We start from the raw sequence: 14,736 nt of genomic DNA, 5'->3' as shown, positions 1-14,736 counted from the left end.
CTCGTTTAACCTGTGCTATTCGGCATTTCATATCGCTCCTGCTTCGTCCATCTTTAGTAATTCTACTTCCCAAATAACAAAATTCTTCTACCTCCATAATCTTTTCTCCTCCTATTTTCACATTCAGTGGTCCATCTTTGTTATTTCTACTACATTTCATTACTTTTGTTTTGTTCTTGTTTATTTTCACGCGATAGTTCTTGCGTAGGACTTCATCTATGCCGTTCATTGTTTCTTCTAAATCCGTTTTACTGTCGGCTAGAATTACTATATCATCAGCAAATCGTAGCATCTTTATCTTTGCACCTTGTACTGTTACTCCGAATCTAAATTGTTCTTTAACATCATTAACTGCTAGTTCCATGTAAAGATTAAAAAGTAACAGAGATAGGGAACATCCTTGTCGGACTCCCTTTCTTATTACGGCTTCTTTCTTATGTTCTTCAATTATTACTGTTGCTGTTTGGTTAGCAATTGTTCTTCTATCTCTGTATTTGAACCCTAATTTTTTTAAAATGCTGAACATTTTATTCCAGTCTATTCCAGTCATTTTATCGAATGCCTTTTCTAGGTCTATAAACGCCAAGTATGTTGGTTTGTTTTTCTTTAATCTTCCTTCTACTGTTATGGCATTCAATGCCATAATATGTATGAAAATGTATGGCAATCAATGTTGGCGATGTGTTATTCCGCTTCACACAACGTCAAATTTTTTAAATAAAATATATAATTTAAATTAGAATTTTAAGTTGTAATTTAGGTTTAGGATCTAATTAAGTGAATCATCTTAGACTCATAAACCGTAGTAAAAATATCTATGTAGAGAAAATCATGCAATTAGATAACTGTTATCCAAAAATGAAGGCTAGAAATTTGTTTTTCTCATTAATTTTAAAATCTACATTTTTATAATAATTAGTAAAAAAAAAAACACTATTTTATTTTAAATACTTTCATGTAAAAATATTAATGGCCCAATGGGTTGAAAAATTTGTCAGGAAATAAATAATTTGATTTTAAAAAGTTACAACTGCTAAACATTTGCTTAAAAACAGGTGAATTCGCTAGTCAGTGCTACATGTCGAAACAGAAAACTTTAGCTCACTGGACTAGTTTAGCGGTTAACCTGTTGTCGCAAATAAGTTTTTTAAAAGCTGATTTTCGAAGTCGTAGATTTTGAGTTTCAAATCGTACGAAAAGTAAGTTGCTTTTATACGGTTTTGGATACTAGACAGTGAATACTGAATGGTCCGCCTGAGATGTATAAGACTAAACCTTATTTACATATCATACGAGTACATGTCGTCCCAAAATTGTTGGGCCGTAGGGGTGGGAGGGGGTTGCTTATTGTTCACTAGTTTAACGGATTGCAACGTACACATTAGGAAAATAAGAAAATATTTTTTTGAAAATTATATATATACATACATAATACACAAAGTTTGTGTGACTTTACATATACGAGTACATACATGTAAAATTACTCACACTTTTATGTGCATAAAAAATAAAAAGTAATTAAAATTATACGTCAATTTTTCAGCGGTCGTCGTCACGGAACCCAGTCTGACGACTCTTGTGAAGACTGCCATCAGCATTATTTTGTTATGAAGGTAGGGAACCAGGATAAGTCCGCAAATATGTTGCAACGGTACTTACGTATTAACGCCACCGCAGCTACAGCTTTATTTAAAAACAAAGTAGTCAATCGGATTTCGGTGGAAAATGGGCCGATATAGAGTTTAACATAGATTAAAATAAATAAAAATTATTTATTTTATAAATATAACCAAATTTTACCTACGCTCGCTTTGTTCGCTAACCTTGACTAATTAACACCGTAATTCTTTGAGTATTTATTTAATAAATACTCATAATAAAGAATTACGGTGTTAATTAATCAAGGTTAGCGAACAAAGCGAGCGTAGGTTAAATTTGGTTAAATTATATTTATAAAATAAATAAATACAAATAACCATTTCTTAAAATTAATAAAGAGACTCAAAAAAATAAATACTCAATAAAGCTGTAGCTGCGGTGGCGTTAATACGTAAGTACCGTTGCAACTCTTGCTCAGTTATACTACGAGAATGGGTGAAAAATAAAAGTGTAAAAAAAAAAGATGTATAGACTTGTACAGTCTCAGTTCGACCAATCCTGAGATGTGTGGTTAATTGAAACCCAACCATCAAAGAACACCGTTATCCACGATCTAGTATTCAAATCAGTATAAAAGTAACTGCCTTTGCTGGGACTTGAACGCCGGAACTCTCGAATTCCAAATCAGTTGATTCGGGAAGACGAACTTATCACTAGACCAACCCGTGGGTTATTCCATGGCGCCCTAACCTAAGTAAAAATATGACTACTCGTAAGTAAGAGATAAAAATAAATAAAACTCGTGTATCTTCGTTACTTTTTTACTTTATTAGCATTAAATTAATAATTATAAATGTCTTGGTTCAATTAATTATGAAGCTTTTACAATATTTCGCGGCGCCCCTATGAAGAGGCCGCGGCTCCTCGGGGCGCAGCCCCAAATTGATACAAGCAAGGAGATTTTTCACGCGTAAAAGAAATTTGCTACTATAAAATGTATAACTAAAAATTAGGAAAAAAATTTTGAAACGGTTTGTGTCGAGTGTAGCGCTTCAGAGAAGTGAAACAGGAGCAACAGGAAAAGAAAGAATATCTCTTGAAGTTTACTGTTACAAAACGATAAAAATTAGGCGAGACGATCAAATTAGCAACGAATAGGACTTAAGAGTTACAGGAGAAGGAGAAAGAAACGAACCGGGTTGGTGGGTCAGGTTTAGTTTATTTGTTGATGGATGTTTTACCTTCAAGACGTAAAAGATAAACCTGTACAGGACTTCAGAAATTGGAATATATGAAACAAATAATCAAGGAATTCGATTGCAGAATGTATGTTGATCGTAGAATAAAAAGAATGGAAAGTAAGCATAAAACGGTCCAAATAACTGATGATTTAAAAAAGAATATCTTGTATAGGATTCTATTATAATTATTGTGCAATACCACGTCTCCCAATAACGCTAATCCTAATCACTCATGCGCTTTTGATTCCGCCTAAATACAAATTCAATTAAGATTTAGTCTTGTAGTATTGATAGTTATTGAAGACAAACGAAACCCCTTACTGAGGTAACTGAAATTGATCTAAGGGTTAAAAAATTGTTTTAAAATTATAGTGATTGTTAATTCCTTCTGTTACTACGACCGGTGAATATAATCGTGAGTTTAACAGAAGGAAGTATTTCTATCTTTCAAAAGGAGTAGTATAAAAAAGCGGGTTTAAACGCAAATTCAAAGTCATCCACTTGGCGCCAGGCAGTCTGCTGGCGCGCACGCTAGCGTGCGCGCTTCTGAAAAAAGCCTGAAAAGCCTACACGCTAGCGTGCGCGCTTCTGAAAAAAGCCTGAAAAGCCTACACGCTAGCGTGCACGCTTCTGAAAAAAGCCTGAAAAGCCTACACGCTAGCGTGCGCGCCAGCAGACTGCCTGGCGCCAAGTGGATGACCTTGAATTTGCGTTTAAACCCGCTTTTTTATACTACTAAAAGGTTTTCTTGAATGTTTGCTTAAAACGGTTTTTAAAAGGTTTTGAACTCCTGCTTGCTTTGAGGGCCCCGAGTCCAAATTTGGTAACAAAGTCCGTACGCATTTGTTTTGTATGTCTTTGTTTTGTGTGTTTTACACGTCTATTGTGTTTCGTACCTCAAGAGGGGTTTCATTTCAATCATTGAGTTTGTGTGATACTGCAATAGCTTTGAGTTTTAGGAAGATTAATTTTTTTAAAACATATCGATGAGAAAGACAGACTTTTTGACGTTCTTTTATTGCAATTTTACACGTGTATTTTTTAGCTTATAAAAATAATAATTTTAGACGTTAGATTGAAATAATTTTGAAAAAATTCATAATATGAATTTGTCCGTGTTTGTTTATTAGATAACCAAATAAATATATATATTTATAATAAATATAATCGAACCGATCTTAACCTACGCTCGCTAGTCAACGTTAGCCAACGAAGCGAGCGTAGGTTAAGAAGTTTCGTTAGATTATATTTATAATATTGGTAACGTTCCGGAAAATTGTTTCGCTCGTTTCGTCTTCATTTTGACCTGTAATATAACATATTGCAATATGGGAAAAATTGAGGTCGGAGAATAATTGCTCAGAATTACCTAAGAAGGGTTTTACAGTAAATAATAATTCAATAAAAACATAAGAAGAAAAAAATCAGAAGTTATTAGTGAAATAAAATTTTATGTATTTTTAAAATGCGTGTATATGTAATTTAGCAGGCGTACAAGGAAGTCATGTGGTGTCCACATCATAATTTTTTACGTAAAAGATTTTACAAGGTTAAGAATTTTATCGTAAACAATATCTATTTTGTTTATTTAGATAAGAAAATATGAAATGTCATAACAGGAATAATAAAGTTAACTTTATCTCTCGGAGAATAATTAAAATTTAATCTCGATTACCGGTGAAGTTCAGAAAGATTGTTGACAAAATATTTTTGTAGAACGGTGGATGAATTTACAGTTTGAAATCGAGTTAAGAATTTTGATTCGTATAAAAAGCGTCAAGGAATAGAGTTTATTCAGTGGAAAACAGACAAATGGAAATGTAATTTTTTTCTTTTCCGATTAATTTTTCAAACAATTTAGACAACTTTAAAAATTTGTTAAAAAATGAAGCTACACTGTTATTAATAAAATATCAATTTGCCGAACACAATCGTTAATACAGAACAGTCATCTTTCATTGAACATACTTTTCTTTTTTAAATTAAGGAGAATAAGATCGATTTTGCAAGAGAGTGTAATCCTTTGTAAACTAGTCGAATTATATCTTTGCTGATGATTTTGAATATTAATAATATTCCTTAGTAAAAAGTTTAAAAACAAAGAAAGGCTTATGTTATTCAATTATTCTTTAAAAAAAACCTAAGAAAATGAAAGAAAAATACACAATTTTTCAATGCATTTTTACGCCTGTGTAAAACGAACAAAAAGTAAAAAAAAATCTAAAAATATTCTTTATATAAAAAACTTTTTCTCTATCAATATCTAGCTCAACTGCTTATGAAAGTAATCTGTTATAATCAAGAATTGTTATCTTTAAAATAAAAACTGATGTGTTTGTAGTGAATGAGAAAATGCATATATTAATAAACGGAAATTGAAATGTTAAAAATTTTTTTTTAACAATTTCATTAACTGTGGCAACGTGGAAAAAATTTAACAGTATTAACATGTTAATGTACAAATGAGCAGTATTACACTTTAAAACATAATTTCGTTCGCATTGTAGTAATTACTACTTTTAATTAAAATTATAATTTTTTAAAACTTTCAATTTCAGATATTGTAATTTATTTACTAATAACAATGTACGAATAAAATAGCTGTTACGTGAAAATATATCTAAAACGACTCAAACCGGGTAAGGTCAACAATCAAAGGTTACTTTAATCTAGTTATTAAGGAACATTTTAAAAATTGTATTTTTATCGAATACGGGTGCCCGCCACCAGTTAGTTGTTCCCTTTAAAACGGTGGCTTTTTAGGAACAGATAGGGCTACTGTAATACTTCAATTTATCGATCACCGAAAATTTACTTACTGGCTGTTACACCGACTTCGGTGGCCGAGTGTTTGTTATTGCATAGTATTTTCTGAAACATGTTTTCGTCCCTAACATGCGACGCCACATGAATTCGGCAAAGTAGAATTCCACGTGATGCCTGGCAGTTCTCCTCTGCTTTTTATTCCACTGACCCCCACAAGCGTTCAACGGTTTAACTACTAAACACCGCTCTGAGGATCGACAAAATGAAACCGATGATTCCCAGTATAATGGCGGAACCCTTCCGTTTCAGTGCATCCGTTTGATATGCGCTTCAGGAATCTGAATGCAATTTGCTCCTGTCATTAACGTGTCTTTGATAGCGTCGAGCAAAATTTGAATCCATCTGTCGGCAACTTTCACAACGAAGCACTCACCGTTTTCCACAAACAATGCCACTGAAAACCCACTATTGTGGATAAACGCGACAACCATGATTTTTGCGCCTCGAGAACAGCGTCTCATTGATTTCTACGACTACACTGTTTTCCCCAATTTTTTCTTTCCGGTGTAGTTCAATATAGTCGACGTACAATTCTCTAATGAAATTATTCTAGTCGACTACTGCATTCAGACCCGACTGATGATTGATAGTTCGAATGCCCAACTACAAAGAAAACGTACGAAGGCCACGAAGCTGAGGTTCGATTTTTCAGCCACGTACCGACACGCATATAGACTTTCGACTAGCAAGTACAGTATTTTCGGAATTTCACAGCCAGGATGTTTTACGAATCATTATACTTTAGCTTATTTGGTTTTACATAACTTTTATATTTAACGTCGATTAGACTAAGTTAGCGAGCGAAGCGAGCGTTTTTTATGTTTGGTTAGGTTATTTTGATATAAGTACGATTGCGTGTACTGATAAATCTTACGTGTATCAACACAACCCACGTTCACTTCGCTCGATAACCTCGTCCAATTAACGTTAGATACACAAATTATAACTATAATTTTTTTCCCCTGTGAAATTCCGAAAAAGTTTGGAAGAACGTTCGTTCCAACGCCATACAACACCATCGGTTTTGTAAAAACGCATACCGTGTACATTGCGAAGTTATCTGTTTCACGGTAGAATGCCTCGCAGTTGCAGTAGCTCAACGGCATCGGTCTAATTTAGTAGGGAAATTCGAAACATTCGTGTTAAACGCCGGTAGCGAAATTAAAATCCTTTCAAGATAAACGCACAGAACTGAGTCTAGGTAATAATTGATACCTAATGAATCTAGATTTTAACATTTAGATACAATTTTAACATCAGATATCGTATTGAATTCACGTCGTTGCAATCACGAAACTTTTTCTTATCTTATTCTTTCCTTTCCTGGCATTTAAATCAAATAACATTCCTTCGTTGTTACAAATAAATAAATTGAGTATTTAAACAAATAATCAGTGGCGCCCATTTTCGATAAAAGTACCAAAAAGTTTATTTTTGGTACCGATGTTTTCAAGAGCGTAAATTTGAATTTAAGTTGAAAAATAGTCAAAATAATATAATTTTCTTCATTTTTGTAAAGGAAAATCTTGTTAATAGAATTTAATTAAATAGGATAAAAGCATACCGGTTTGGATTAAAACAACATCATCCTCCCACCCTTAATTTTTTACTGTTAAATTATAAAGGAAGTTGTTAATCATCAAACTCATCGGCAAGGATATAACATGCTTATAAATTGTAGAGTAGACTTATGTTATATAAAAAACTTATTTTTATATGTGACAATAAATCTATTTTGTTTTATTATACTTTTTTTTTTCAAATGTACATCCGACTTGAAATAGTCGCCTGTTATGCAAATCTTTTAGTACGGTTAAGCAAGATACAAAATGAAGATAAATTATTATTAAGACAATTCGTAAAAGCGGATTCAATTTCAAAGACACAACTAGATAATAGATAATAAAACAAATATACTTTTCATATGTTTTCCTATTCTATAAGGTAGCTTTTTATTAATTCATCTTGGCTTTAATACGACTATTGTTGGCTTATAATTAGGCTATTTTAGGTTGTATAAGAACATTGTTTGAATATTTCAAAGGAGTTTCTCCTTTCATTTTGTTTTTTTTTTTTTGTAATATGTAAGAGAACAGACTGTCGGATACAATGGCGAATGAAAGAGAATTAAACAATATTTATTTCATAAGACCCGATGAATAGCAGTTAAGAATTCTAAAAGAAATCCACCCTTCTCGTTTTACATTTTCCATTATCATTTCTATGAATAATTAAATTATAACAGTACGTAAATGTCTTATTTATTGTTACGTTCATCCGTTGTTACATTTAAATACGATTGCAAATTAAATGAAAACATACATCTTTGTTTTTATAATAATAATAACATAAATTAATGTCTAGCCTTTGTGTTCCAACTGGAAGAAAACTTAATAGCAGTCTTTCTTCTTACATAACAGTAGTAATAATAATTAAAAAAATGACGGATAATGCGAGAGAAAAATAAACGCGAAGAAGATAATAATCGATTAAAGAAAAACGTTTTTCTTTTCAATTAAATCGATAGTATTAAAAATAGAAATATCTATTTCTAGAAATAAATAAATATTTTAATTAACAATCTAAATTTTGTTTACAATTAGACCCTTTTAAACCTGAAAGAAATCCACTTAATGGCAAAAAATTGACGACAACGGTAAACCTTCCCGGCAAACGAACCGAGTTATGAACTCTGACCCCTTCTATCCTTCAACCTGTTAGAAATCACACCATCAAATAGCATAAACGTCCCGTATAAAAAAAGGCTATGAAAAATTAGAAGGTTTTTACAGCTAATCCCATTTATTAACCAAAACAAACAGTACACACACGCAAACATCTAATACATGCGATTACTAAGAAAGTAACAGACTCTCAGGAAGTGCTCTACTGGTGAAAATAAAGAAAAATGTTCATATAAACAAAGGTTTGGAAACGCTACATTAGCAACTTTCGACTGGCGAAAGATTTCGCCCTGATTTCTGCGCCTTCGGTAGAATTAAATCAGACTGCAATTTTTGGGACCCAAATAAAAGGATAAATTTAGTGGTTTTATAAGAAATCTCACCTGAAAAGGTGAAAAAAAGTTCCCAAAATTATACTTTCAGTAGTTTTTTACAAATCTGGGGTAAAAGATAAAAGATTGGGGTCGAAAAAATCTGTAATTTGTTTGAAATAACATAATTTTGTTTTGGGTAATGAACACGTAAACAAAATGAGTGGGTAAACAAAATACTGCAAAACAAAAGAATTAAATATTTTACAAAAATAAACAATCAATTTTTTTTAAATATGAAACTCAAATAAAAGCACGTACATAAAAATCTGATGTGGACACTACATGACTTCCTTGTACGCCTATTAAATTACCACACATTTTTTTAAAAAATACATAAAATTTTATTTCACTAACTTCTGATTTTTTAAATTTTTTTAATGTTTTATTGAATAATTATTTATAGTAAAAATATTTTACAGTCAGAGGTTAATAATCACTAATAAATCAATATATTTAAATTTAAAAAAAATAATAATAATAATAATGAAGTCTGATTCGAACCGATGTGCCTTCCCCTAAGATCCAAATATTTCATTAATTAAAATTTCATTTGCTTATAACTCTGGAACCGATGAAAATAAGTACTACTTATGATATATCACTGAATCGCTCTCGATGAGGACCGATTACTTCAGTTAAGATAAAGTGAAAAAATCCAAATGTTTTGAATTTTGGGCTATTTTGGACGCTTTTGGTCCAGTTGATTGCAATCAAAAGGGGAGGTGCGCAACTATATGTTACAACAGTCCTAAATCCAAAATTTCAACATTCTACGGCTAATCGTTTTTGAGTTATGCGAGATAAATATGTTCGTATAGTCACTGAAACCAGTCAAAATGGATTCAGGAATGGTCAAAATGGATATTTCCGTTGAAATCTGAAAACCGAAATGTTTCACGATTACAATACTTCCTTATGCGAAAAGTAAAAAAAATTATTAAACATCTTTAAAGCTAATTAAAAATTAGTTTTATCTAAATTTGTTGCAAATAATTTCATAAATTGGCAATACTAACAGCTGATTCCAACAATTAAGTTTTTTGAATTACAAATGAACAGCAATAAACTGGTTAAACAGCAACGTTTACCCTTCCTCTTTTCCGTTTCTCGATGTTTCATTTCAATCTGAATCCAAAAAAATACTAAGTTGATTTTTGGCATGATTGTGCCGTAATTTCAGTTTTCAATAACTGCCAGAAAAGTGAATTCAATATATTAAAAAAAAAGTGTTCAATATTAATACGTATTCAAAAGTATTATAAATTAGCTTGGGGCCAGATCAACAATAAATTCACTTGATGACGCGTTAGAAAAGGTAATTTTAATAAATTTTAATGAAATAAATTTAAAAAAACTAATAAAACTGTTTTTCAAAACAAAGTAAAAATAAAAACTACGTAACAAAATAAAAAATGTTTAATTCTTTCTGAAGTTCTTTTCAAGTAGACTTTAAAAATCGACTACAAATTATAAAAAAAAACTACAAACATTTAGCTAAACCTAAATTTATCGCCGATTAAAAATCTGAAATTTTAAGAATAATTAATGAAAAAGTATTATGTTTATTTTATAGTAAATTTATTTTTAATTTGTTTTTTATTTTTTATTTTATTTCATTTTTTTTTTTTTTTTTACCGATGAATTAATTCACCACAGAAGCATGCAAAAAGATTGTTGTACGTGAGAATATGAAAATGGAATTTTGTAGCTTATGAAAAATACCATGCCTGTCCGAGATTCGAAATTGCAACCTCCGAATGAAAGACCGAGACGCTACCACTCCACCATAGAGATCGGTTTCATTTTTATTTTAAATAAAAAATGGGCTAAAAACCACGTGTCCGAATAAAAACAAGCGGTTGCAAGAAACACAAACAAACGAAAGCTAATTCTTATGAAAAAGAGAAGAAATACAAACATTTAGTTACAATTTTTTTTTTTGTGATAAAATACATCAATCTATTTGTATCATTATGTAATCCATCAGTAATAAAATAAGCAATGATGATAACAATAAAATGTAAAATAATAAAATTATGTATGTACAAAAGCTAATTTTTTTTCGGAAGGAAACAAATTTTTAATGAATAAAAAAATTTTGTTAAGATATATCGAAAATAATATTTTAATTACCGAGACCTCCAGGGAAATGTTCTCTACAAAATAAAAATAATAAAATTAATAAACGCAGGTTGAGCTGAATTAAGTAAGAGGAAAAGAAAAAAAAATGGTATAAAACAACTTTTAATAATAGGCATAATTTTTAAAAACTATTGCGCAGTTCTACGCAAGAAAACAGACTTATTGTTTACGACGTCCTCGCTATTAAGTGTACAACGTACTACACACGTTCGATTTTGTAGACCCAACACACAAGCAATTTAAATACATTTACTCGCTGCATAAGCGCCTATAAAAAAAAATACACCAATTTGAGGTTATATAGACTGTGTAGTCTATATAACCTCAAATGGTTATGTAGTCTGTTGAAGACCTTAAATAAACCTAGCTCAAGAATGACTCAAACAATATTCATCAATTTTTTTAGATTCACATCAGCGTACTACTACGGTATAAGTAAATTTTAATGAAATTAATCAAGTAGTTTTGAAGATTTTCGAGTCCCAAAATTGTATACACGAATGATATTTTTGAGATTTTCGAGACAAAATTTTATACACGAGTAGCATTTTCGTAATCCTCATAACTTCGAGATGCAAAGAAAATTCAATTTCACTACCCAACCGAAATTATTACCGAAAGTAATACCCCGTAATTTTCTTCGAAAAGTCGGTAAAAAGAAGAGAAGATACAAAAATTATTACTGAAAACTACATTTTTAATACTAGACAAGTAATAAAGTACCTTTTACATAAATATATATATTACCTTTTACACAGCTGATCGTTGCTTAATCAAATTAGTTTATTATTACACATTCTCAGGTTAAGTTGCACGTATTAACCTGTCCGTCTCGAGATACGTACTGATAATCGGAAATTTCCGTGATTGATCGGTGCATTTCGGTGTCTCTAAATGCAAACCTATTGTGTTACGAGTGCCTCGTCGTCTGTATGTTCATGTTTTGAAAATTAAACTCCGCCAGCCAGCATTAATTTAGTTGAAAATCTGCAAAAGTTAAAATTTAGGATATTATTTATTTCATTAGACTATAGAAACGTTTACATCAATAAGCTTTGTGTTATAACAAAATTGTCAACATATTTTACAATCGAATAATTTTCTAATAGAAATTTAATAAAAACAGCATATTTAATTTCATAGCCATCAGTAGTTAAAATTCACGTAAAAGTTTCTGTTCCACATTTAATTTTCTAATTAATTAATTGTTCATTTAATTAAATAATTAACGATATTTCCGTTCATGACAGCCGTTAATGGTAATTATTAATGAACTTTTGAAACTGTAAACCAAATAAATTTTATAAATATGTGTTTTATTACAACAGTCGTCATCTTCATTTACTTCAGTTGCCTACTTGCCACTATCTTGAACTAGTGGAAAAAGGGAATGAGAAGTTTGAAAAATTTATTTAAAACGTTTATAAAATGCGGTTCAATTTATAATAAAAAGTAAATTAGTCATAAAAAATATTTTATAGTTTAAAGTAAAACATAAATTTTAGTTCATAAATTGTTTAAATACAACTTAATGGTAATTCTGAGCGATTACTGGATCAACTTAAATTTTTTTTCATACTTTATAGATCAGGAAAACACAAGATTTAAATGTCAAAGTTTTCCCGATCTTAAGCATTTCTATTATGGTATATTAAAGTATGAAAAAAATTGAAGGTGATCAAGTAATTTCTCAGAATTACAAGTTAATAGCGTTAAAAAAATAATTAGTTTTAAATAGAAAAATTGAATTTTCATCTAATTAATTTCAAAATAGACATTTATAAAAAGATATTTCTGACTATTAACGAATATTTTTTATTTTTTTATTTTATAAGGATTGGAGAAATCTTGTTTATATAAGTTCAGTTTGCGCTCATATTTTCCAGCAAAATATGTGTGGCTAATAAAGTATTAAATATAATATACTATTAATATATATTTACAATAAAATATTATTATTTTATGGCCGACATCCTTGGCGATGTGTTAGCCTCTCTGTTATTCATCTGGAAGGTTTTGAATTCGAATCCGGATCAGACATCGTGTTTTTCATACGCTACAAAATTTCACCCGTCATTACATAATTTTAATTGATTGTCCTATTATCGAAGAAAATATTTTTCGGAATACTGAAATGATCGTAATATCTATAATGTTTTGTTCAAAGTTACGCCGTATATATGGTCGGCAATTCAATTAAGTACTGGGTTGTCAAGAATGTTATTTTAGTTTTATAGTGTCAAATAAAACTTAATTTTTTTATACAACAATGAACTATAATCATAATATATTTTCCATTTTGTCCAAAACGGAAGATGACAAATCGAAGGTACTGTGAAATTTAGAAATGCTATTCCACGTTTAATTCACTTATATTATAATTAAGTGAAAGAATAGTAACAAGCTCTGACATCGGACTACACATAATTCTGTAATTATTTACAGAGTCAAGTACAAAGTACCTGGTAAATTTGTAAACTAATTACGTTACCGATATCTGAGTTCCTGCAATATATTTCAATAAAAGTTGCTCACTTATTTCTCCTTGATAAAGCAGTAAATTACAATTAAGGTGTAAAGCGAGCAGTATTCTGCTCTCTATCCCGATGGGAGTGATCCATCACATACAAGATAAAGCATTGCATACCAACACAAACACAAATAAAACCAGCGTGTGTGAATTACGACCGACGCTAATGCACTGTCCACGTGCTCTTGATTTATTTCTTTAAAATGATACCTTTTTAGTGGTTGATTTAAACAGGAAACTTCTACTATCTACCAGTATTTTGAGTCTCGATGTGTTAAAAATAAAAAAAAAAACATAAAATCACACCAAATGATGATATAATCTATTCACTCGTATTTCATCTTTAGATATATATATATATAATATATCCAAAAAAAAAAAAATTACAATGAAATTGTAAACCGTACAGTAAGAGTTTTGCATTTCTTCCACTCAAAAAACAAAAATTTCTGCAATATAAATAAAATTGTTTTTAACAAAGCGATACTGATATCAGAAAAGGTAAAACACTACATTTCTATTATCAAAATCTGTTATTAATTTAGAATTTTCTTTAAAAAAATATACAAGTTAAATATATTTAATAGACCAGTGATTCCCAAACTGTGCGCCGCGGCGCCCCGGGGAGCCGCTGCCTCTTCACAGGGGCACCGCGAAATATTGTAAAAGCTTCATAATTAATCGAACCAAGACATTTATAATTATCAATTTAATGTTAATAAAGTAAAAAAATAATGAAGATATATGAGTTTTATTTATTTCTGCTTCGCTTTCGTCAAGTATCCACACGATTTTATTTATTTATTTATTTTTTCCTAAATCAAGTTTTTAACCTGTAGCAGTAATGTCACTACCTGCTTGAAGTTCTTTGTTGCATTCATTAACTCGATTCTCCACAGATCCATAATAGTAGCCCGTTTAAACTAGCCAAATGCATTCACAGTCGGACTTAACTGCTTACATTAATCAGCGCAATATCTATTCATATATATTCAGTCTTTGAAAAAGAAGATCTCTGCTCTTCCATACTCATTTTCTTTCACATCCTATAAAATACAAAGAACATTACATTTAGTACATATTACTTTAATAAGAAGATAAATTTGGATTAGATTATACAGTTGTATCGTAATCATAGTAGTTTAAACCCAGTATAAGAGGTTGCCAATACACTGATCTAAACCATCTCCTTTTTCATCCCTCAGTCATCATACTATTTGAGCATAAATTGCCAAGCAGTATTATAATCATTAAAAAATTGTTCTGAATCTCAGACAAAGACCTTACAAATTTTTACTACAATTTGCAGATGATCTGAATCACAGGTAAGAGAATACGAC

The 14,736-nt window shown here is 30.4% G+C and overlaps 1 protein-coding gene across 1 annotated transcript in view; it reads right to left on the bottom strand.

The window, feature by feature from the left end:
- LOC142322455 (protein Wnt-5a-like) overlaps window positions 1-11,658 on the bottom strand; it is a 485,502-nt gene extending 473,844 nt beyond the window's left edge. The window contains exon 1 of the mRNA XM_075361557.1: window positions 11,614-11,658. The gene's annotated coding sequence lies outside the window, so the exon portion shown is untranslated. The remainder of the gene's footprint in view (window positions 1-11,613) is intronic.
- Between the last annotated feature and the right edge of the window lie 3,078 nt (window positions 11,659-14,736).

Source organism: Lycorma delicatula, chromosome 3 (assembly GCF_047948215.1).
Source record: "Lycorma delicatula isolate Av1 chromosome 3, ASM4794821v1, whole genome shotgun sequence".
NCBI classification, from domain to species: Eukaryota; Metazoa; Arthropoda; class Insecta; order Hemiptera; family Fulgoridae; genus Lycorma; species Lycorma delicatula.
This window is presented reverse-complemented; position numbering and strand designations above follow the sequence as displayed.